Consider the following 23,013-nt stretch of genomic DNA (forward strand, 5'->3'; position numbering starts at 1 on the left):
AATTGAAGATGTACAAAACCTGTATGCTGAAAACTTCTGCAAAGGGAAATTAAAGAAGACCTAAATAAATGAAGAATGACACCATATTCATGGATTGGAAAACTCATTATTGTTAAGATGCCAATTCCTCCCAAAGTTATCTACAGATTCAAAGTAATCCCAGTCAAAATCTTTGCAGGCCTTTGGAAAGGTAAAAGACCTAGAATAATCAAAGCCATCCTTAAATAGAACAAGGCTGAAGGACTTACACTACCTAATTTCAAGGCTTACTATATAATGTTAGCATAATTAAGACAGTGTGGTATTAGCCTAAGGACAGATATTAGTTGTAGAAATTAACATCATTATTTCTTAAGATATCAAATTTTAGACGTGTTGACTTCATACTATAATAGACAAGGATGATAGTCCATTCTCCTGCCCCCAAATTACAGTAGAGTTACATCATTATTTTTAGTTCCTCTACATATCCTCTTTATAACTTTAATTAATATACTTATACCCCTATATTTCTTATTTCATCAACTACAGACAATATCTCTCTTGATACTAGGACTTCTTTCTTTCCCTTCACTTCTCTTTATACCTCCTACCTTCTAAACTCTACCATGAAAGTTGATAACTATTATATTAATTTTTAAACTATTTTTAAGCTATCAAGGTTGACTGAAAGTCATGTTTATAATATTATGACTATAGAAATATTATTTATTGAGAACCTGGACATCTTTACATTTTCTGTCTTGTATAGCCTTTTGCTTTTCTTGGAGGTTTTTCTTTCAACAACATAGCTTTCACTTTAAATGTAGGATTTATGTAAGTACTGCTTCTGCAATTAGCTCTTAAATTCACCTATCCATTTGTTTACATATTAAATTATTAGCACTCAAAGCGAAGTTTTTCTTTACCCCCCCACCCTACTCCTGCCTAAGAAGAAGCCAGTTAATAAATGTAGAAGGAATGAGCAGATTTGAAAAATCACCCAAAAGGGGAGAGAAACATTTAGGTTAAAAAAAAAAAAGAGAGAGAGAGAGACAAAGAAAGACTAAAGAGATGTAACAACCGAATGTAATGTCTGAATCTTGGTAAGATCCTAGTTCAGGGAAAAAAAATCTACAAAAACATTTATGGGACACTGGGAGCATTTTAATATAGACTGAGACTTTGGTGAAATTAAGGAATTATTAATTTTCTTATGTGTGATGATGGTTATTGTAGTTATGTAAAATGTTCTATTTTTAGAAGATTCATACTGAAATATTTAGAGGTGAAATATGATGTCTTCAACAATGTCTTTCTCAGATGCAGAGCTATGAAAAGTTTCAGTATTTATTATTATACTTATTAGTAAGACTTAGCACTACTAGTCAAAACAGGATACAAAAGGAAATTTAAAAGCCAATCTGCTGTGAATGAACTCAATATACAGCTGAGGAAACAAGGCAAACATATTATGAAACAAACATCAATTCAGGGCATTAGAATATTTAAACTATCTTATCTATCATTCAAACCTTAATTTACTTTTACAGGATCAAGATTGAGAAGCTAAAATAATTTTATGATCATATGACTTTAAAAACTATCCTATTAGAAAAGACAAAGACGGTGACTGACATCGACACTCAGTAAGAGAACAGAAGCCAGTTCAAACCCACTAGGAGAAGAATGGGCTCAAGCATGGTCTTTACTTCCAAAGAACAGAAATCATACCAATGGTGGTAAATATCTACCTTTTCACAAAATTATGTTTTCATCCTGCTAGACGGTTTCCTCTATGTAGTAGACTAAAGACATATCAAATGAAAGGAAAAGGAAGGGGCTGAAAAAAGGAATAGCAGGGAGAGAAAAAATTGTATTTCTTATGGACAAATAAAAGCATAGTGAAGAAAAAGTGAACATGGAACAATACTATATTTTCCTTTGGGTTGCTAATCATGAAATCTTTATTAAAAAAAAAAGAAAAGCGGGATGAAAGTGGAGGTAAAATGTCTGATAACAAATACAGGAATAGATTATGGATGGGAGACCTTCAGTCAATTCTAACAATCATGTAATAACTTTTCCTTTCTCATAAAAAGCCAATTAGATGTTTTTAAGTCCACCAAAATCTGGGTACTCCCCTATTCCAAAAGATAAGCTATGATTAAGGAAAAACTAACATCTGCAGAACTCATTTTGTCTGCAAAGAGAGAGAGGCCTGACAGTGATTTAGTTTCTAGTTCCAGTTTGTTGCTAAGGCCTGGCTGTACTACTAAAAGCTATGCAGAGCCTAGCCCACACAACCATGAACAGTGGCCCTGACACCTGACTGTGGCATGAAATACCATGGAATCCTCAAAATAAGCACACCTTTTTTGCTTAAGTGAGTTTTAGTAGGTATCTGTTTCAAACGGGTTCTGGCTTAGCAGGCACCGTGTTAGAGACCATCATATACAATATCTCATTAAACTCAAAGTGCTGTATTTATTAACTACAAAGCTACAAATACATTATAAATGTAGGATGGACTCTGCCCGAGCCTAGCCAGGGGCCTCCGCCGCCCGCCCTTGCAGGGACTTAGCGCCTGCAAGATGGGTCAGAGAAGGGGAGGAGCACCTGGGCCAGTGCTATAACAGCAGCTCCTCCTGACACCAGAGGCTGCCTCTTCTGCAGATAGGGGCCTGTCCAGGAGGTGATGGGGGCTCGGGGCTTCAGAAGTGTGGTGCTATCCTCACCATCGTCCTACAGAGTAAAACCAAGTCCCCCTAAAACAGAGTTCCCTTACTGAGTTTACAGTTATTCTATCTAAAATTTTACTTCCTTTCTTTGTCACCTCTTACCCCAATCCTGTGCTAACCGAACATTAATCAACTAGAGTCAGATGGCTAAGATTACTATTGTTAACATCATTAATGTACCAAAATTGCTGCTGTAGATATCATCATTAACATACAAACTCAAGTTGTTTCTCCAGCGCAAGACGAGCTAACAGACCCCTGAACCATGGACCACCTGGCCTGAGAATCATAAAACAGAGACATCCTGACTCCTTAAACTATGATTAAGAAATGTCACATAGGACTTCCCTGGTGGCACAGTGGTTAAGAATCCGCCTGCCAATGCAGGGGACACGGGTTCGAGCCATGGTCGGGGAAAATCCCACATGCCATGGAGCAACTAAGCCCGTGCGCCACAACCTGTGCTCTAGAGCCCGCGAGCCACAACTATTGAGCCCGTGTGCCACAACTACTGAAGCCTGCGTACCTAGAGCCCGTGCTCTGCAACAAGAGAAGCCACTGCAATGAGAAGCCCGCACACTGCAACGCAGAGTAGCCCCCTGCTCACCGCAACTCGAGAGAGCCCGTGCACAGCAATGAAGACCTAACACAGACAAAAATAAATAAATAAATTAAAAAAAAAAAAGAAATGTCACATACAGTATGGGATTAAGAGATACAAACTACTGTACACAAAATAGATAAGCAACAAAGATTTACTGTATAGCACAGGGAACTATATTCAATATCTTGCAATAACCTATAATGGAAAATAATCTGAAAAAATACATACATAAAACTGAATCACTGTGCTGTACACCTGAAACTAACACAATATTGTAAATCAACTATATTTCAATTACAAAAAAAGAAAAAAGAAAAAAAAAGAAATGTCACATAGAGTAACCTAGTGGTTACCAGTGGGGAGAGGGAAGAGGGAAGGGGCAAGATAGGGGTAGGGGGTTAAAAGCAACAAACTACTATGTACAAAATAAATAAGCTACAAAGGTACATTGTACAGCACAAGGAATATAGCCAATATTTTAGAATAACTATAAATGTAATATAACCTATAAAATTATGAATCACTATGTTGTACACCTGAAACTTATATAATACTGTATATCAACTATCCCTCAATTTTTTAAAAAAATCACATATTAATAAAAAAGAAATGTCACAAGTTGATGATTAATCCCAGCCTCTTTGTTCTTCCCCTTTAAAAAAGCCCCTCAATCAAAGTCCAAATTGGAGCGGATCTGAGACTTGTTTCCCACTCTCTTGCTTGGCACCCTGCAAATAAACCCTTACTTTGATTCAAACACGTGCTGTCAGTGTTGGGCTTTCACCTCCTTCTGCACCTTTACATTATGGACCAGGAATGGTTTTCCCATTATGGAATGGGAATGGTTATCTGCATCTAAAAGCCTACTGTTAAAAAGTTCAGTTTTATACAGGTGTTGCGTACATATGTGTACAGGTTATTGTGTCACTTCTCCCTTTCCTGCCCCCTACTCTACTAAAAACGCTAGGAAATAGTCCTCATAGTCCACAGGAGCCCTTGCTCCATAACAAGAGGACCCCCCAGGCTGGCAGCTCCAGGTCTGGAGTGTTAGCAACAGAGAAGGTCTCTGAAGGGTGCAGGCCCAGGCACCTCCAAGCTCATAAGCTGCGTCCCCAGGCTTGAGCTGCTGTCCCTACTCCCAGGAGCAGTGCGGTGGGCTTCGGAGAGTCTGGGAGGAGTGGAGGACTGTTGGAGGCCGTCCTTGCTGGGCCAGGAGCACACCCCAGCTCCCTGCCCTTGTAGCACCCTCCATGTGCTAAATAAAGTGGGCTTTATTATCTGCAACTCATATTTTAGTAGTTGATTATACTCTGAACTGTTATGAAGAAATTCTTTAATATTGTTGTCAACATAGATAAATAATCAATAAGCCAATCTATCATAGGAATAGAAAAAAAAAATGTAGGATGGAAAGTGCTTTCTCTGTGGCTTAGCCTGTGTCAATTGGCCTGAATTTTGTTGAAACCAAAAGATAAACTTCTATTGGAAGAGAAATACTATTTCTAGTATTTTTTTGCATGACATACCAAAAAAAAGTTTATCAATTGTCAAGAATTGCTGACACATACTAAACAGCAATTACATGAGCTTAATCACTAGTCAACACATACAAGATTGCAGACAGCCTGCATTTAACTTCACCAATCATGTTAGACACAGGTTAAAAAATTCTAGCTGTATGTGTACCTATCTGGTGGAGAGCAATTTAGTAAAAACACCAAGATAGCCTTTAAGAGCTCTCACACTCTGACATCCTTTTAGCCTTTCCTGGACCCAGCTGGGATGCCTTATTTTCACCTTGCCGGGGGGCAGGGTGGGGAACAACATATTGATTTTTTAATCCCTTCCTAACATGGACATAATTTTATACAATGGATAAGAAGAGGATATATTTTAATAACACATCAATATAACTCTTTTACAAACTGTTCTCTCTTACTTGAGCTTGTAACATTGAGCAAAAAACCAAAAATGCAAGAAGAGTAAAAGGATCACTAAGAGAAAGACCCTGAATAACTGTGACCAGGTATACTTTTGAGTATTCCTTCATCAAAAAAGCTTCTGAAAAAGACATCATGAGGACCATTTCCTAGCTTTTTTTAGTAGAGTAGGGGGACAGGAAAGGGAAAAGTGACACAATAACCTGTACATGTATGTACACAACACCTGTATAAAACTGAACTTTTTAACAGTAGGCTTTTAGATGCAGATAACCATTCCCATTCCATAATGGGATAACCATTCCTGGTCCATAATGTAAACCAATACCTATTCTACCAGAATTCTCATTATATTAAAAAAAGATGCCCATGATATTCAGGCATATTGGTGTATTCTCTACCTCCTTTCCCCAAAATGAAATGATGGTAATATTTTCAGAAAACCAATACTGACCTAAAAAACACATATTTAACATAAACTATTACAAAACTACTGAGGAAGAAAAGTAATGGAAAAAAAATGCATTAAGTGATTCACTCACTCATTCAAATGCTTAGGCACTGTGAACAACTTAGATGAGCTTCCCTGGCCTCATAGTAGTAGAAAAGGTAGGCATGAACAAGTAATTACTTGTGTGATTTAATAGGACTCACCTAACATTTAGAGAGCAGGGAAGGCATTCCTAAAAAACAAATTTAATTTGACACTTGAAGGATTAGTAGTAGTTTGCTAGGCCAGGTCAGAAGTGGAGGCAATATATCTGAGACCAGCAGGTTTGAAGGGAAGAGATGAGGGCTAGCATAACATACTTGAGGAAGTGAAAAAAAGTTCAGTATTACAGCTCTTTGACAAGTTTCAGTCTATGTGAAGAGGGAGGGAATCTTGGTTCATTCAACTGAAAGATATCTTAAAAGAAAGCAGCATAACATCAATTCCATTACCCATTTCATGCCCTAGATAGTCAAAGTTAATAAATGGTAAATGGTATAAAAAGCATTTGGATGTACTAATTAATGCTATGATGTGGCTGAAAACTTGAAAGCAAATAATATTTAATCCACATGGATCTATCCAAGCCCTTTTAAAAATAATCCCAATTTCATGAATATTAGCAGAAGACAAAGGTTTTTTCCCTAAAAAAAAAAAAGTCAAATGTTTAAAAGTGAAGCAAGTTTCAAATTGCTTCAAAGTTTGATTGCTTGCTAAAAAACATACCATTTACAAGAAACTTCCATAAAGATACATGTATTTGTAAACCATTAAGTGCTTCTCCTTTCAAAGGACACTTCAACATTATCCATATTCCCCAAACTCAAGTACTCTCAAGGCCATAAAGTACAAAACTAGGGGGTCAGAAAATAGACCTCTCCCATGGATACATTTTATTTACCTAATCAAAATCTGAATGTTGAGAAAGAGGCACTTCAGAAATTGCTAAATGAAGGCTGAGGCCCTGAAAGTAAATCATAAAGTTCTCCCTGCTTTTCTCAGGGAAATCTGCTGTTGAGATGAGCATACTTGTCACTTGGAGAGACTGCTTAGACTGACCCCTCACAGGTAATAATGAAAGACAGAATGCCCTAGTTCTGAAATCCTACACACAATGGCCAAAATGGTGAGAAGTACAGAAACAGGTCTGACTTGGGCAGCACACATGCAAGCTCTAAATTCCTGGGCTAGCTCAGCCCAGCCTTGCTGCCTGCCTGGCCCCAGGACCAGCCAAGATTCAAGGGGAAAGGTCTCTGGACTAATACTTTCCCACCTATCTGGGAGAACTGAAACCTAAATCTCCTTTCTCCCTTCCTTCATTCTCCTGTGCAGTGGATAAGGCCCCGAGCCAGCCACCAAAGACCCAGGACAACAAGGTTAAACGAGGAAGGGAAAGTACACTTAACACAGCTCTTTTCAGATGGTTAGGGACTGGATTACCTCAGGGCAGTGATGGCCTGGAACAACAGAAGAGCCTTCTCTAGGAGTGTGTTTTTGTTTTTTTTTTTTTTTTTGAGAAGAAAAAGATGCCAGACGGCTGCTAGTGCCAAATAGCATCTGATTCCAAAAGGGGGGTGCCTTGAAGAAGGAGCCATCTACATAGTTTAATCCCTGTCGTTAAACATTTCTTGGAAGGGCATTTCCTATTCATTGTAGTAGTCAATTACTACTGCACTGATCTGCAGTGGTTTTGTTGCCTATATGTTTTTTTTTTTTTGCCTATATGTTTTAAAAATTGAAAACATGTACCCTGTCAGCTATAACAGGGGCTTTTGTAGACTGGCTAAGGAACCTATATAGAACAGTTTATATGGGAAACTCCTGTTTCTGTCAAGTCAAACCTCTACCCTCTCCTCCTCCTCCAGGTCTCTTTTCAGTACCAGGCCAGCTCTCTAGCTTTACCTACTTTCTCATAGGTTATAGAGATTTGACCTGCTTTCCCTTCCTTTTTAAAAGCTGACACCACCTAGCATCCTGGCTTCCTACTTCTATTACCCCAGAAAAGTGTACTATTCCTCTGGCTGGGGAAACATCTTAAACATGGGTAGAATTAGAGTAACAAGTATAGAGAGTCTAAGAGCAATTAGCTTATAAACTCAAGCTTTCAAAAATTCATGCCTGAAAGTAGAACTATTTGTTTATGCCAACCAAATACCCTGGATATTCTGAGATTATTCAAATTTTTAAAATGGTCTTTGGTGGGACAGGGAGGGTGGGAGGGAGATGCAAGAGGGAGGGGATATGGGGATATATGTACACGTATAGCTGATTCACTTTGTTATACAGCAGAAACTAACACACCATTGTAAAGCAATTATACTTTAATGAAGATGTTAAAAAAAAAAAGTCATCCTATTATTGCAGCATCCAAATATTTCTGTCAGAAAGCCACTTGGGTTTACAAAATTTGGTTTCTGTGTTCACGAAATACAATACAGCTCCTTTGGTCAAAGTAACCAAAACTCTACATGCTAAGGACTTCCAGATGGTGACTAAAAATCATCGTTTTTGATGGGCCATTGTACAGATCACCTTTACTTGGCTTGCTTTGAGATGTGGCAATTGAATTCTGAATATCAGGGACCCAGGCAATTATGACTAGAGTATTAAAGATTTATTCCCAAACTCTGATTTATATTTGAGATGTCAAGATTTCTAAAACTAGAACAACTTTTATATTAAATAAGTTACTGAGCCGTTTGCAAGGGGAACTTCGATGTACAACAAACTCGGCACAGAGTGTGTTAGAGGTATAACTTTCTGGTCATTTGCTTGAAAACCAGATGTCAAACCAATTTGTTTACGGTTACAGGGCACAGATTACTGCTTGGCTAGGGACCAACAGCTTACTGTCCATCTCAATTAGAAGCAGCAATGAGGCTGTTGAAGATCTAGAGCCAGATTTCATATTTTACCATCCATCACCTTTAAAAATCACAACCATAATTGATGATTCCACTAACTTCATTAGTACTATGCTAAACACTCACAAGGAAAAGTGCATGTTCTTATTCATACTCATTGTCTCCCCTTCCCCTCCTCTCTTCTTCTCCCTCTTCTTCTCCCCCACACAAACACACTTGAGTGTAAAGTAACGCAAGTAACATTTGGCTCAGTTATGAAGTAACTGAGTTAGAACTAGAGTACTATTACTCAATTTCTGCTTTTAAAGCATATGTCAATAAATTATAATTCTGAGAAGTTAATAAAACAATGTTTAGGTTCTAGAATGAAAAAGGAAATACATAAGAAAGAGAAATACTGAGTCTCTGAAGGGTCATTCTGTATCAATTTAATCTACTTTTACACTCAGGCAGTTTTAACAGCACAGAAGATTCAAACTGAAATATTTCATGGGACTCTCAACTACTGGGTAACTATTTTGCTTCCGAGGATTCAACTAAATTCTCAATCGTCCTCCATTCAGATTTATCACTCTAACAGAAAAAAGCAGATACTATGCTTATTAGCTGTCTCCTTTGAAACTGTCTCTTATCAGCAAAGAGGATTCACAATTGGGATGCATGTAATCATACTACCTTTTTCACATAAAGTATAACTCTTGAAACAGACATACGGCAAATGTCTTGTTTTTATCTCTTGGCATACAAATTACTATCAACTCCCACAAAACCTTTCAAAGACCTGTCATTAAAGTTTAACCACTTCATAAAGGTTTAAATCATAACAGATCTTAAACTCATAAGCCAGATAAATAAAAGAGTGCCACTGCAGAAGTAAATTTTCATGCCCCGTCCCAAATGATGACAAAAATTATTTTTAAAAGGGGGGGGGTCTTAAAGGGGCATATTTGCATAGTACAGGGAATAAATCCTAAATTCTCTCACATGGATTTTACATGTAAACATTTTCTTTGTCAGTAGAATGCCTAGATTTTCAGTAATCACTTCTTAATGAATAGTTAAAAAACAAAACAAACAACAACAAAAATACTGAAATCAACTCCTCCTCAGTACTAGGACAGATTCAAAATTCTTTCTTGAAGTGTCTGGGATGGTCTATATTCAGTGTTGGGTCTGAATTCTAGCTCTAACGTTTACTAGTTTTGTGGTCTCAGGCAAGTGAGTTAGCCTCTGTGAGTCTTATTTGTAAAAAGAGGATACTAATGTCTACCACACTGGGTTGTTGTCAAGATTAAATGAACTCCAGGAATAAATATCTAGCACAATCCAGGCACTTTTATTATCTCTCTTCAGGTGGATTAGGAAGACCTCTTTCTGGGGTGAAAATACAAGTGAAGCCCCTCAATCTCTAAAACGGAATGCCAGCTTGGCCATCTGATAACCTTGTCTCTAAAGCAACTGAATGGTAAATTAGGACTGCATCCTTTCATTGCCTCATCTCAGAGACAACAAAGATGTAGAAATATGCTGAGAAAATAAAGTCCATTATACAAATACAATTGACCTAAGAGATCCAAAGAATAAAACTGATCCTTTGCCCAGGTTGCAAGGCTGTTAGGAAAGTAATCACGTCCAAATGATTACCTTGCAATACAAAGGGTTTCTTCTCTCTCCCTTTTTAAATGTGATTGAAGTCTCCATTAATATTTTGATCTGAAACTATAATAATTTAAAATTTATACAACTATTCCAGTGAAATAAAAAACTCTGAAAAGTATGTAAAGTCTGAGTTGTTATGGGAACAATGGAGTGGAACACTCTTGCCCTTTTTAATTCCTTTGTCAAATAGAAACAGCTCTGATTCTGAATCACCAAGTCAACCCTCAGCTTCCTATATTACCAATGTCCTTCTACAGGGTGATTTACACCTCACTAAGGAAGTATGAGAGCTTTAGGGCCAGATTGTTTTTTATTACTTTTTATCTTGAAATAATTCCAAACTTACAGAAATGTTGCAAAAATGGTACTAAGGGTTTCCATTTATCCTAAATCTAGATTTACCAATTATTAACATTTTTTTCTCTCTCTGCATATTTTTTCCTGAACCATTTGAAAATAAGTTGCAGACGTGATACCCCCTCACCATTAAATATTTAAGTGTGTATTTCCTAACAAGGACATTTTCTTATATAACCATAGTACAATTATCAAGGTCAGAAAATTAACATTGATACAATACTATTATCTAATTTAAAGACTTGATTCTAGCTGGGATGCAATTTTGAAATACGTATTACTAGCCTTTTATTTTTGCGTAATCTTTGATCAAGGAATCATAATCGGGGTCAGCAAACTATAGCTGTTTTAAAAAAGTTTTATTGGAAAACAGCCACACTCATTTGTTTATGTATTGTCTCTGTCTGCTTTACAGTTAAAACAGCGGAGTTGAGTAGTTGCAACAGTTACTATCTGGCCCACAAAGCCTAGAATATTTCCTATCTGGCCCTTTATAGAAAAAGTGTGCCAAACCATGACTTAAATGTGCATGAATATATATACACTGCCATTATAGATTTCTCTACAACATCAAAAAATTGGAAAAAGTCTAAATGTTTATCAATAAATGATTGGTTAAATAAATTATGGTACCCAGTGGAATATCATGCAGATATAAAAACAATAATACATGTATATGGAGATGAAAATATGCCCTCAGTATATTGATAAGTTGGAAAAAAAAGTAGGTTATAAAATACACAATCTCATTTTATTCTTATTTAAAGAACCATACCTAAGGGCGGGACAGGAATAAAGACAGATGTAGAGAATGGACCTGAGGACACAGGGGCGGGAGGCAGGGAGGGGAAGCTGGGACGAAGTCAGGGAGTAGCACTGACACATATACACTACCAAATGTAAAATAGCTAGTGGGAAGCAGCCGCATAGCACAGGGAGATCAGCTCGGTGCTTTATGACTACCTAGAGGGGTGGGATAAGGAGGGTGGGAGGGAGGCGCAAGAGGGAGGGGATATGGGGATATACGTATACATACAGCTGATTAACTTTGTTAGCAGAAACTAACACAACATTGTAAAGCAATTATACTCTAAAAAAGATGTAAAAAAAAAAAAAAAGAGAACCATAAACATACCTCATGAATAGTGTGTGTATACTTTTATTTATAAAGTTCTTCTAAAAAGTTATTAGTGGTTTCTCTGGATAGCAGGATTATGGCTGACTCTTGCAGCTTTCTTTATAGCCTTCTGAATTTATTTTTAATATGGGCAAAAAAAGAAAGCTCATACCAATTTCCAAACATATATCACTTTTATCTTATAGAAATTACTGATTTTACTGTTAAAATATGCAAGTATCCTCCAATTTCACAAATGAATGTATCACCACAAAAACTAAAACTCTGCTTCATGATAGCTACTTCCTTATGCTCAATGGTTTCTTACTTAGACTTCTGACAACATTCTCAGTGTTGATCAATTTATGAAAGATAACTCACACATCATTTAGAAAACAAGCTATCTGTCTATAAGATAATCACTTGATAACCTTTAAAGAAATATAATTTTTGACCCAGAAGTAGTCTTTTTTTACAGTGATTAATAAAAACATTATCTCTTCCAGTATAGAGCATACTATTTATATATAAACAGCTTTCAAATATAACCACATATTTGCCTAGTACAATTCAGTATCAATGTAATCAACATGCTTACAAATGGGAAACGCAGCTGTCCCTAAACCCACTTTAAATGCTATTCATGGTCAATATTTATGTGGAGAAATACACAACACCTTATGGAAATACTCATTTGATAGGGCACATGTATTAAGCATTGTTGTTGCTGCCCTTTCCAGTTGGCTGTTTGAAGATGATAACACAAATTTCAACCTGGTTTTACTTTTGGCCTATGCATCTTAAAGTACCTTCAATAAGTAAATGATAAACTTCACATTTATAGTAAAATGCAAAAATGAGTGCTGCTACTTCCTATATGTTCTAAAATTATATTATTACAGACATCTAGACTTTTTTTACTGTGCTATGACATTAACACTCTTTATTCCTAAGAAGTTCTTACTTGTCTTAAACCTTCCTGAAATTTAAGTTTGTCAATGCTTTACCCTCAGCTGAGATGGCCAACAGCTAGTTGATCTCTATCCTTCTTATAATAGCCTTTAATAAACTTGCTGAGGTTCTTAAAAGTCACCATTTGAAACTCTTGTCTTAAAACAACACTATCCTTTGAGGAAGCTATTTCCTTGTCCTCCTCCCCTTGTTATAGGAAGGATTTTAAAGGGAGAGGGGGATTTATAAGGATATACAAAATATCAGATAGCACTAAAAACACTGGAGCAAAAGAGGCGGCATTTGGGTCAAGTTCAGTAATAAAAGTTACTGTTACAGTTACCATGATACTGGGCAAAGTGTTTAACCATTACTATTATCTCTTTTTTAGAGATTATGAAATAACTTGTTCACGGGCATAGAACTTGAGTGGAAGAGCTGGACCTGAAGCCACCATTCATGGAGACGGTACAGTAATGAAGAATACCGGCTCTGGGTGTGCAGACTGCTTCTACCACCTGCTTAGCTGGATGATCTGGGTAGGTTACTTTCTCTCTGTGTCTCAGTTTCCTCGTACATAAAATGGAGATGATAATAGTGCCTATTCTCATGGAGTTGTTGTAAGAATTAAATGGTTAATGCGTATGTCTTAAAATCCTGAGAGGCACAGAGAAATCACTCACATCTTGTTATTGCTCCTAAATATCACTGGACTGAACGCACATGGGCAAGGAATTGTATACACTGCAGGATCTCTGACAAAACCTCTCTAACACTTTTCTAAATTGTTTATTTCCTAGTTCTGTATCCTGCATCTGAGTGTATGACTCAGAAAATGAGCTATTTGGCTAAATGGATTTCTACGGTAAGGTGCTACTGTGCCTTGAATAGGAATGTTTTAGTTCATGACAAAGTATGAACTTAGTGAATCAGTTTTACTTGGATTGCAGTGAACTGGAGGGTTCTAAGAAACAGAATGTTTAAGTTTTATTAAAACCAACGTTTAAGTTTCATTAATATTATTTCCTTAACTTGTTCTCAAAAGCTCTTTTCAAAAAATATTTAGATTCTTATTATTCTTTTGTGAAACCATTCTGCTTCTCTTTATCCTACTTGAAAAAAGAAATCTAAAAACAGAGCATATACCCCAAATAAAGTGTTCAACTTACCAGATACTAAAACTTTCATCAACAGCACTGAAAATATTAAAAACAAACAAATGAAAATGAATAATCAAAGCAGCACATAAAAAAAAAAATCCATCTCTGGACTGACTTTTGACCATCACTGTACCTCAACTTCAACACATCCAGAATGAGATCTCCTTCCTCTTCTTCCTTCTCCCTCCTCATGGCTCTCGTCTTTCTGGCTTCCTCTCTCCTTCTCCAAAACCCCCTCCATTTCCAGTGGTATCCAAGCCACAATGATTCTATTTTCCATTTTCACCACCATTCTGTTTCAGACCTTCATTACCCTTCACCTCTTCTATTTCAAGTCTTCCCCTTGTCAAATCATCCTTGACTTTACCCATTTGCTGCCAGATTTAGTAAACATCTTACTACCTACTATATGCCAGATACTGTGCTAGACATTTTAATATACAGAGTCTCATTTATCCCTTACACAACCATGTGAAGTACTATCATTCCCATTTTATAGAGGAATAAAATACTTGTGGATGAGACAGGTTTGGGGACTGTCAATAAATGAAATATCCTTCTGTCAATAAGTGAAATAGCTAAGACTCAAAGTGAGAGCCAAGTCTGCCTAAAGCAAGATTGTGATGAGATCACTTTCATTTTAAAAGCTTCCATAACTGCTAACTGTCTGGGAGTAACAGCCAAACTTCTTAGGCTGGTATTTAAAGCACTTCTTTAATTGGATAACATGGTCCAATCCTTTTACTTTTGTTTTGCATGATCTTCCTGCATTACCATATTCTTCAGCCAACCTGGATGACTCAATGTATCCTAAACATACTCAAACATTCATACTCTTTATTTGGGTTTACCCCATGTTTTCCACCTTGAAATGCCCTCCTTACTACCATTTTTAAATCCTATATATACTGTGAGGCTTGGCTCAAATGTCACCTCAAAATATTCTTTCCTGGTTTTTCCAAAAGAATGCTATCTCCCCTTCAACGGAACCTCATAGTACTTTATTATGAAACTCTCTTAGAGCATTCATATGCTATAGTAATATTGATGCTCATCATACTGTTCTTATTTCCTCCTCCTTGAAGGAAGGGACCACATTCTCACTGCCTTGCACCTCATACTCAGTTTCTTCTTTCTCATACCCAGTGCCTTACACTGACTTGATTTGGAGACACTTCTATATTTTAACCTAAGTTTCTACTCTTTTCACAGAATTTCACAATCATATTAAACACACTTAGAAAATATGAGACAGAAAACTGCATCCCTCATTTCTAACCAAGATGAACTTTAAGAGTGGAAATGCTGAATAGGATTTACTACTAAAGCTCAAAGGCATTTAGTTTATTTAAGAAGCCAAATTATAGAACATTACATATGGTTAAAATTTCTTTGGTCCCTACTGTATTTGCAAATATTATCAAATGGAACTAAACCAGAGTTTTCATAAAAACTGACATTTTCAAAAAAGCTTTATTTGCTTTAATCTTTCTCTTCCTTTTGACAAGATTAAGACTGTAAATGGCAAATGGTTAAATAGGAGCACCAAATAATACTATCTGCAAGGCATCTGGCCTTAAATAAACACACCAAAATGCCAACTCTGAAGCATCTAGCCTAATGTATTTATTAATTTGTCTGTCTCTGATGTTCTTACTTGAAACCACAGTTCTTTTTTTTTTTTTTTGAAACCACAGTTCTTTAGGGAGTTCTTTGAGACTCTTTGTATGTACACTCAATAATTCATGGACAAATATCATTCAGCAAGAACTTCTAAAACTCTCCAAAACTAAAAGGGAAGTAAGGCAAGTAAAATTTTAGATGCCACAGTCATTTTATTTAGGCTATGCTGAACTACACGCATTGGGTAAGAAGTTCTTCTGATATTTTCAATAATGCCATTATACCATTATGTACCGTATTTGTAAACTCCTCACTCTAAAAACCAGGCTTTTTATACAGAAGGAATATTGAGCAGTAAATCTAATTTTGTGGACCTCCTCAACCTAAACATTTTTATTTGCTTAAACCATACATCAGAGATAGCCTTGAAGGAAGAAAAGAGACAGAAATGTAACTATGTCATGCTGAAAGTTTGGAAGAAAAAAGGTTAAGGGTAAATGGAGGCTCATAGCTAAACAGACAGCTTCAGTGTTCCCAAAAACATTTATTGAATACCCACTAAATGCCAAGTGCTGAAAGCAAAAACAATCATGGTATCTGCTGTAAAGGAAGATACTGGCAGAGATAACCCCAATCAAATTATCATACAAATATAAATGAAAACTCCCAACTGTGATAAATATTAACAAAGAGTTTCATGCTCATTAGGAAAAGTTTCCCAGAGAAATGATGATTGGTTGGTGAGTCAGTTAGGGACTGATAAGAAGGCAAACACACATAAATATTTGAAACAGAAGGACTTTAAAAGGAGGAAATGGCTGCTCAGTGATGGAAGAACTGAGAACCAAACAGGAGACAGTGAAGCAACTCTGTCTCAGATAGTCACTACCACCCTTCGGCTGGAAGGACAGAGGGAAGAAGTAGTATTAGGTGAGGCCAGGGGCTGGAGCATCAAGCAGAAGCTGGAAGCATGGTGAGCCTGTCCTGTGAGAAGTATGGAGCCATGAAGGCCACTTATCCTCCCCTCCCTCCTCCCAGGACAGTCATTGAACAACTGCTACATGCCAGGAATTCTACTAGGTGCAGGACACATAGCATAAATAGAATATAGCATATTTGTGCTCCTGCAAAGTCTATCAGCAAGTACGTAGTATGCAGTATTACCAAAGACCTTTTAAGTGCCCTTCTTTTAGCATTTAGCATGTAATTATCATTAGCGCTATGAGATTTATCTTCATAGACCCAGAGACTTAGTTCCTTGCTCCATAAATCTGTTGATCATTCTATTGTTTACTTTGTATATTTATATGCTTCCGTTAATCATTCACCCACCTTTGTCTTTTCAGCTGAAGAACATTAATTTTTTCCCATCCATTTATCTTTATATGGCTATCTCACTTCCATATAAAGTTCAGTTCTTTCTCCCCACCTTATCTAGCAATTATAAATTTCTTGTATTATAGAAACAAGAAATGTACAAATAATTTATTCTCTCTGAGAACTTCATAGTTTTAAAATAAGCATATTCATTTTGTGACACCCACTCTAATGAAAAGTTGTCTTGTTTTGGAGGTACAATGATATATTGTCTATTTCTTTAGGGAGCCTAGATCTCACATATTTTAGGCAGTTTGGAATTCTTTCTTACATATTTGTCCTGAGAGAGCTTTTTCAATTTTGTACCTTTTAACTTGGCACGTTTTATCGACAGAAGTTTAATGACATGTGCAAATCTGAATATTATATTGTACGTTGCTCCCTCTACATCTGTGCTGTCTGATACAGTCACCACTAGCCGCATGTGGCTGAGCACTTGAAGTGTGGCTAGGATGAATTGTGATGTGCTCTAAGTGTAAAATATCCTCCAGATTTCAAAGACTATTAAAAAAATCTCCTTAATTTTTATGTTGATTACATGTGGAAATGACAATATTTTAGGTGTATGGGTTAAATAAAAGATTACTAAAATTGTTTACTTGTTAATTTCTACTTTAAAAAATATGGCTACAAGAAAACTTAAAATTACCTAAGTGGCATGCATTTAATTTCTATTGGACAGTGCTATTTTAGATCATTTGTGAAAACTGATCAAAGTCCCGGACTCAATCATTCAGGATATCACACCTGGTCATTTTTACCCTGTTTCCCCTATCCTTAATGCAGATCTATCTGCGACAAAATATTCTCCTAGTAATTAGATGATTTGGGAGCCTCTGGTATGGATCTTCATCAAAAGCTTTCTGAAAGTTGAGAATGCATTTACTGTTTCCATTTCTTCTATATGCTTGTTTGGCATCTTCATATTAGACAGGAAAGATTTCCCTATACATTGTATTTTCTCCAAAATGACTACTTTCCCTCTACCAAATGTTTCCTGTATTCAGTGGCCCTAACCTCTACTCTGGAAGTAAAGGGAGACTCACTGAACTCTATAAGGCATATTATCAGGCTCAATCTTTGGCAATTAAACATGGCTGATCTTATTATGAAGGCCTTTCCACTCAAATTCCATCTCCCCATAGTTTCAGAGCTTTCCTTGCCTCTGCTCTAAAATGATTCCACTAACACCACTCCCAAACTGTCTCCTAATTATCAGAATACCACACACAGTCTAGTTTTGTTCGAGGTAGTGGGATTTAAGGGAGCAAGTACAGATCCTACGGGCAAAAGACTTTGGCTCTTTGTATATGGTAAAAGTATCAATATTTCAGACTCTAAAGTATTACATATGTGACATATCTGGTTTACATGTCTCTTTTCCTACACTGACAGTTCTTAGAAAGTAGGCATCATCTCTTCAAATGTCTAATTGTAAGGGTATGTTTAAGGTTTTGGGACTTCCCTGGTGGCGCAGTGGTTAAGAGTCCGCCTGCCAATGTAGGGGACATGGGTTTGAGCTCTGGTCTAGGAAGATCTCACATGCTGTGGAGCAACTGGGCCTGTGCACCACAACTACTGAGTGTGTGTTCTGGAGCCCACGAGCCACAACTACTGAGCCCGCGTGCCACAACTACTGAAGCCCGCGCACCTAGAGCCCGTGCTCTGCAACAAAGAGAAGCCACCTCAATGAGAAGCCCGCGCACCGCAATGAAGAGTAGCCCCCGCACTCCACGACTAGAGAAAGCCCGCATGCAGCAATGAAGACCCAATGCAGCCAAAAATAAATAAATAAATAAATAAATTTATATATATATAAAAAATGAGGTTTTGATAGGGAAGCAGCAGTACAGAGAAGGAAAAGTACCACTCAAATCAAACAAAAAGATAAAGTCTAGACTCTAGATAATTCTTCTGACTTCATAATTTTGGGTGCAGTAGACCCTATCTAAAGCCCTTCTTATAGCAGTGGCCAATTTCAAGTTGCCAGCTGACACCATATAACCCTCTGAAAGGAAAACATTCATTCTGATTAAGAGCTCCAAATTATTATTTATGGACTCTCCCCAAGTTGTGTGCTGAATGCTTTTCAGGAATTTATTACTTCTTATTTTTCAGACAGATCTGAAATATGACATTTCCTAATGTCTTTAACCATCCATAGTTCCCTCTGGTACCTGCATACTGGGCTACATGAAGTGCTTCTACTTCTTTTTACAATGAACACATGACTGTTCCAGGATCTCTCTTTTGTCCACCTAATATATTCAGGGAAGATTCTTTTCTAATTCATCTCCACTTCAAAGGAAGAAATCGATATTCTTCCTTCCTCTTTGACAGTGACATATTTATGCCAATGGACTGACTTAACAAGTTAGATTTTTAGCCTTCTATCTCTAATTAGAGAAGGAAAGACTTGACCCTTACAAAGGACAATTGCTATCAAGTGTCTGAGTGCATAGTGTGGTAGGGTGGAAGGAGAGGGAATAGGGTTAGTATCAAAAAATGTACATTAAAAAGCTTGTTTTTAAAATTAAAACTCTTTTCATAACTCCTTTTATTCAGAATGGAGAACAAGGGAAAGAACTAGACTGAACAGCCAGGCGCCAAAAGGCCCCAGTGCTTTTTCCTCTACCCCAGAACTCCCAGATTCAGAGGCTCCACAGCTCATATTCATGGTGCCTTCTTCTCTTCTCTCCAAATGGCCTCAAGAATTCCAGGCTGCACCAAGAATAAAACAATGTTTGAAGACTCCAGTGACAGTGGGGATAAATGATGGAAGAGAAGACATGGATGGCACAGGCAGGAAAGTTGAGAGAGAGTAAGAGAAAAGAACATTTACTGATAACCTATTTTATGCCTGGGGCTAAGGGTAAAGCAAGTGGGTGGTCAAAGATGAGGGAACTCCAACTCTGGGAGGGTAAGACTCAGGATCTCTCCCTCTTAAAAACTATGTGTGTCTATGTGACATTTATGAGATCTGTTTGCTTTACCATGCATATAATAATGATTATGTATACTCAATATGTTTAATATATGTCAGATTAATTTTATTGTGAATGTTATTTGATAAGTACTATAAATTCTAGAGTTATACAGTTGTTTTCATAGTTTCCTACTGAAATATCATGGCCTGAAACTTTTTTAAAATCTGAAACTCCTTGAATTTTCTTCCCTAGTGAAAGGGAAGCAAATTATCATCGCCAAACCTGCATAATGCAACAGACTGAAATAAATCATAAAGTGCCTTGTCTCTTTTGGTGTAGGTAAACATATTTTTAGTATTGGCTCTCTCGTCTCTTGCAAGATGATCTTATAATTTTTGTTTAAGCCTAATTTCTAATTTATTTGCTATCAAATCTTATGGGATTCTCAGGAGGAATGTTCCTTATTTATTATTTTTAAGGAACAAACACTACCACAAAGTACCTCATTTACCCTATGAGCTCTTTCATTGTGCAAATGAGCTAATAAGCAGGGCACTGACCTAAGTGTCTGATTTTGATCCAAACTTTCCTCAGATATCTAATAAATAGGAAGTAGGTTCTATGCAGGGTATTTATTAAATTCTTCTTTTCAACTATTCCCTGATATCCCAATTCAAGAAAAATTCCATTAAAAATAAAAAGTCATCAAATAAATTTGAATTTTTCTTGTGGCAAGACTGTGGACTGGCCTTCTAAAAGGCATTAGTAACTCTTTTTCCCTTGCCTTCTACCTCTACTAAGGCTGAAAAACTAAAATGATTCCCCATACTTCCTTACTGCTGGGGGAGGCCACGTGATTTAGTTCTAGCCAATGAGATATAAGTGGAACTTCTAGGAAAGCATTTTAAAAAACCAAAACCTGGCTGACATGTCTCTTCGGCATGCCTTACGCCTCACCCTTTTTCTTGAAAGATGGATACCTAGGGGTGCATTAGCCATCTTGCAACCATGGAGACAAAAACCCTGTGCTATGGATGATGGAGGAGAAAGCCAATAAGAGCCATGCTCCTTGATTACAATATTGCTGAGCTGCCATACTAACCCAGGGCTTATCACACGAGACAGATAATTCCTTTTCTTGCTTAAGCCACTATTCATTAGATTTTGCTAGGACTCACAGCTATTGCATTACAACTGTTCCATCTCCACACCTGCCCAACCCATCTCCACCCCCCCCCCCATATTTGTGCAAATACTACAAATTTAAAGCTTTCCATCTATTATTGATCTTCCTTAATTTAACAGCATAAGGTACATTATGCTTTAAAAAATGTCTGAAAAACTCAAAGGCATATTTAAAATACGTAATTAATTTTTCTTTCATTCTGCATATTCACTGAAACTGGTGGCTAACTTCACTTAATAAATTTCAAAATTAAAAAAACTGATTTAAACCTGAATTATTTATTTATACAAAGATAGCTTCTAAACTCAAATACTTTTTAGCATACCTTTTTTTTTAAATGATGTACTTTTTTGCTAGCCAAATTTACAATGTATCTCAAATTATCAAATCCTATTCTGTAATGCTTTATGTAATCTTGAGAAACACTCTAATTCTCCTCCCTAGAGTTATTAAATTCAGACATATGTAATTTAGTGCCTGGAGACACTTCAGTGCTGCTGACATTTTTGACACCAGATGTAATTAGTAACCTAGAATTCCTTCTCCAAAACTACCTATGACATATGCTGAGATCTAAAATTATGACTCAAGATTAAAGTCTTACTAACCTTTGCTACAAAATATTAAAGCTGTCTAATCTCATATTTTTGCAAGTATAATAAAGGAAACTGAAAATGCCAATTGCAATGGCAAGTTATGACCATTTCATACCTAGACAAAACAATACTGCTTTTTCATGTATTTATTATTTCAGAACAAATTATAAAGCTGGTTATTTTCTCTGAGGAGTTGCTTCAAACTGCTTGAGATGTAACTTAAAGGTGGCATGAACAACCATGAGAGAAAGGGGAGATTTTCCTAAAAAAAACTATTTTGACCCTGTCATTCCCATGCCCCAAATCCTATTCTCCCAACTACTTTCATACATTCAAACTCTGGGGGTCAGCCCATCTTCCCTTTCCAGCTTTACTTCTCCCTACTATCTCATACTCATTAAAATTACTCTATTCCAAAAGAATTTCACACTGCTCAATTTTTTATATAAGAATGTTCACAATTATTACATGGAGAAATTGGAAACAATTTAAAAGTCAAAGAGGCATCCAAAAAAATACCACATAACCATTAAAAGTCATAATTTTTGACAGCATGGCAATATGCTTATGTATCTATTTAAGAGAATTGTAACTCTTTAAAAATGCTATGCAGAATAACAGACTATCCCAGAAATACCAAAAAGCAAATTACTACTACTATAAAACAGCTAGGTAGTACAGTTCAAAAGTACCTATTCACCAGTATAATGAAGACATAATAGAGAGAAAGTTTTCCTAAATATTGGCTACAAATAATAATCATAGGATTTGCTATACTGCCACCAAGAGTTAAATGTGATAGAAACAGCTAAACATCTAACTTACTAAATACAGCTTTAAAGAACACAACTATAATTTATTCCTGCAAAAAACTACTGATGTGCTAAATAGATCTTACCTTAAAACAGACTAAAAGCAACTCTGGAGAGGTCTAGGGGTTCCAAAAGCACTCTTGGAATTTTATTATTACCAAACCCTAAGATGGTGTGAAAAAAACTCAAACGAACTTTTTGGCCAGCCCAATATTTCAGTATATGCTTAGTAAATTAAATAAATTTTCTTTACAAAAAAAGGCTGAGGATCCCTTTAGGACACTGATTTTTTTTTTCTTCCCTATTTCAGCCATAAAATTCTGGGATTCTATTTTCATTGTGAAACTTCATAAGCTTAATAAAGAAATTCTGTAGACAACATCTTGATAAATGCTCTAAAATCTTTAACAGACAACTAGATTTATGCAAATTCCAAGAAGCATAACATAACTGCTATTAAAACTGCTATGCAGAATATTCAGAAAACACCAACTCAACTTTGGTTGAGTTGTTTGGTTGTTGGTTATTAGCTCAACAAATTAGCTAATAACTAGTGACAATTTTTACTCATTTAGGAATCCAAAGAACCCAAACAAGTCCAATTAAAACACGTTGAGAGGGCATTTCCTG

General features: G+C 36.5%; 1 protein-coding gene and 1 long non-coding RNA gene across 3 annotated transcripts in view; both read right to left on the reverse strand.

Annotated features, from left to right (window-relative positions):
* PDZD8 (PDZ domain containing 8) overlaps positions 1-23,013 on the reverse strand; it is a 92,470-nt gene that overhangs the window by 10,980 nt on the left and 58,477 nt on the right. The window lies entirely within an intron of this gene.
* On the reverse strand, positions 7,246-8,309 carry LOC309635704. The gene is made up of 2 exons (XR_014248975.1): positions 8,223-8,309; positions 7,246-7,855 (listed from the first exon to the last, which is right to left on the reverse strand). It is a non-coding gene; the product is annotated as an uncharacterized lncRNA (long non-coding RNA).

This window comes from Balaenoptera borealis (genome assembly GCF_965194805.1).
Source record: "Balaenoptera borealis genome assembly, chromosome: 10".
In the NCBI taxonomy this organism is placed as follows: Eukaryota; Metazoa; Chordata; class Mammalia; order Artiodactyla; family Balaenopteridae; genus Balaenoptera; species Balaenoptera borealis.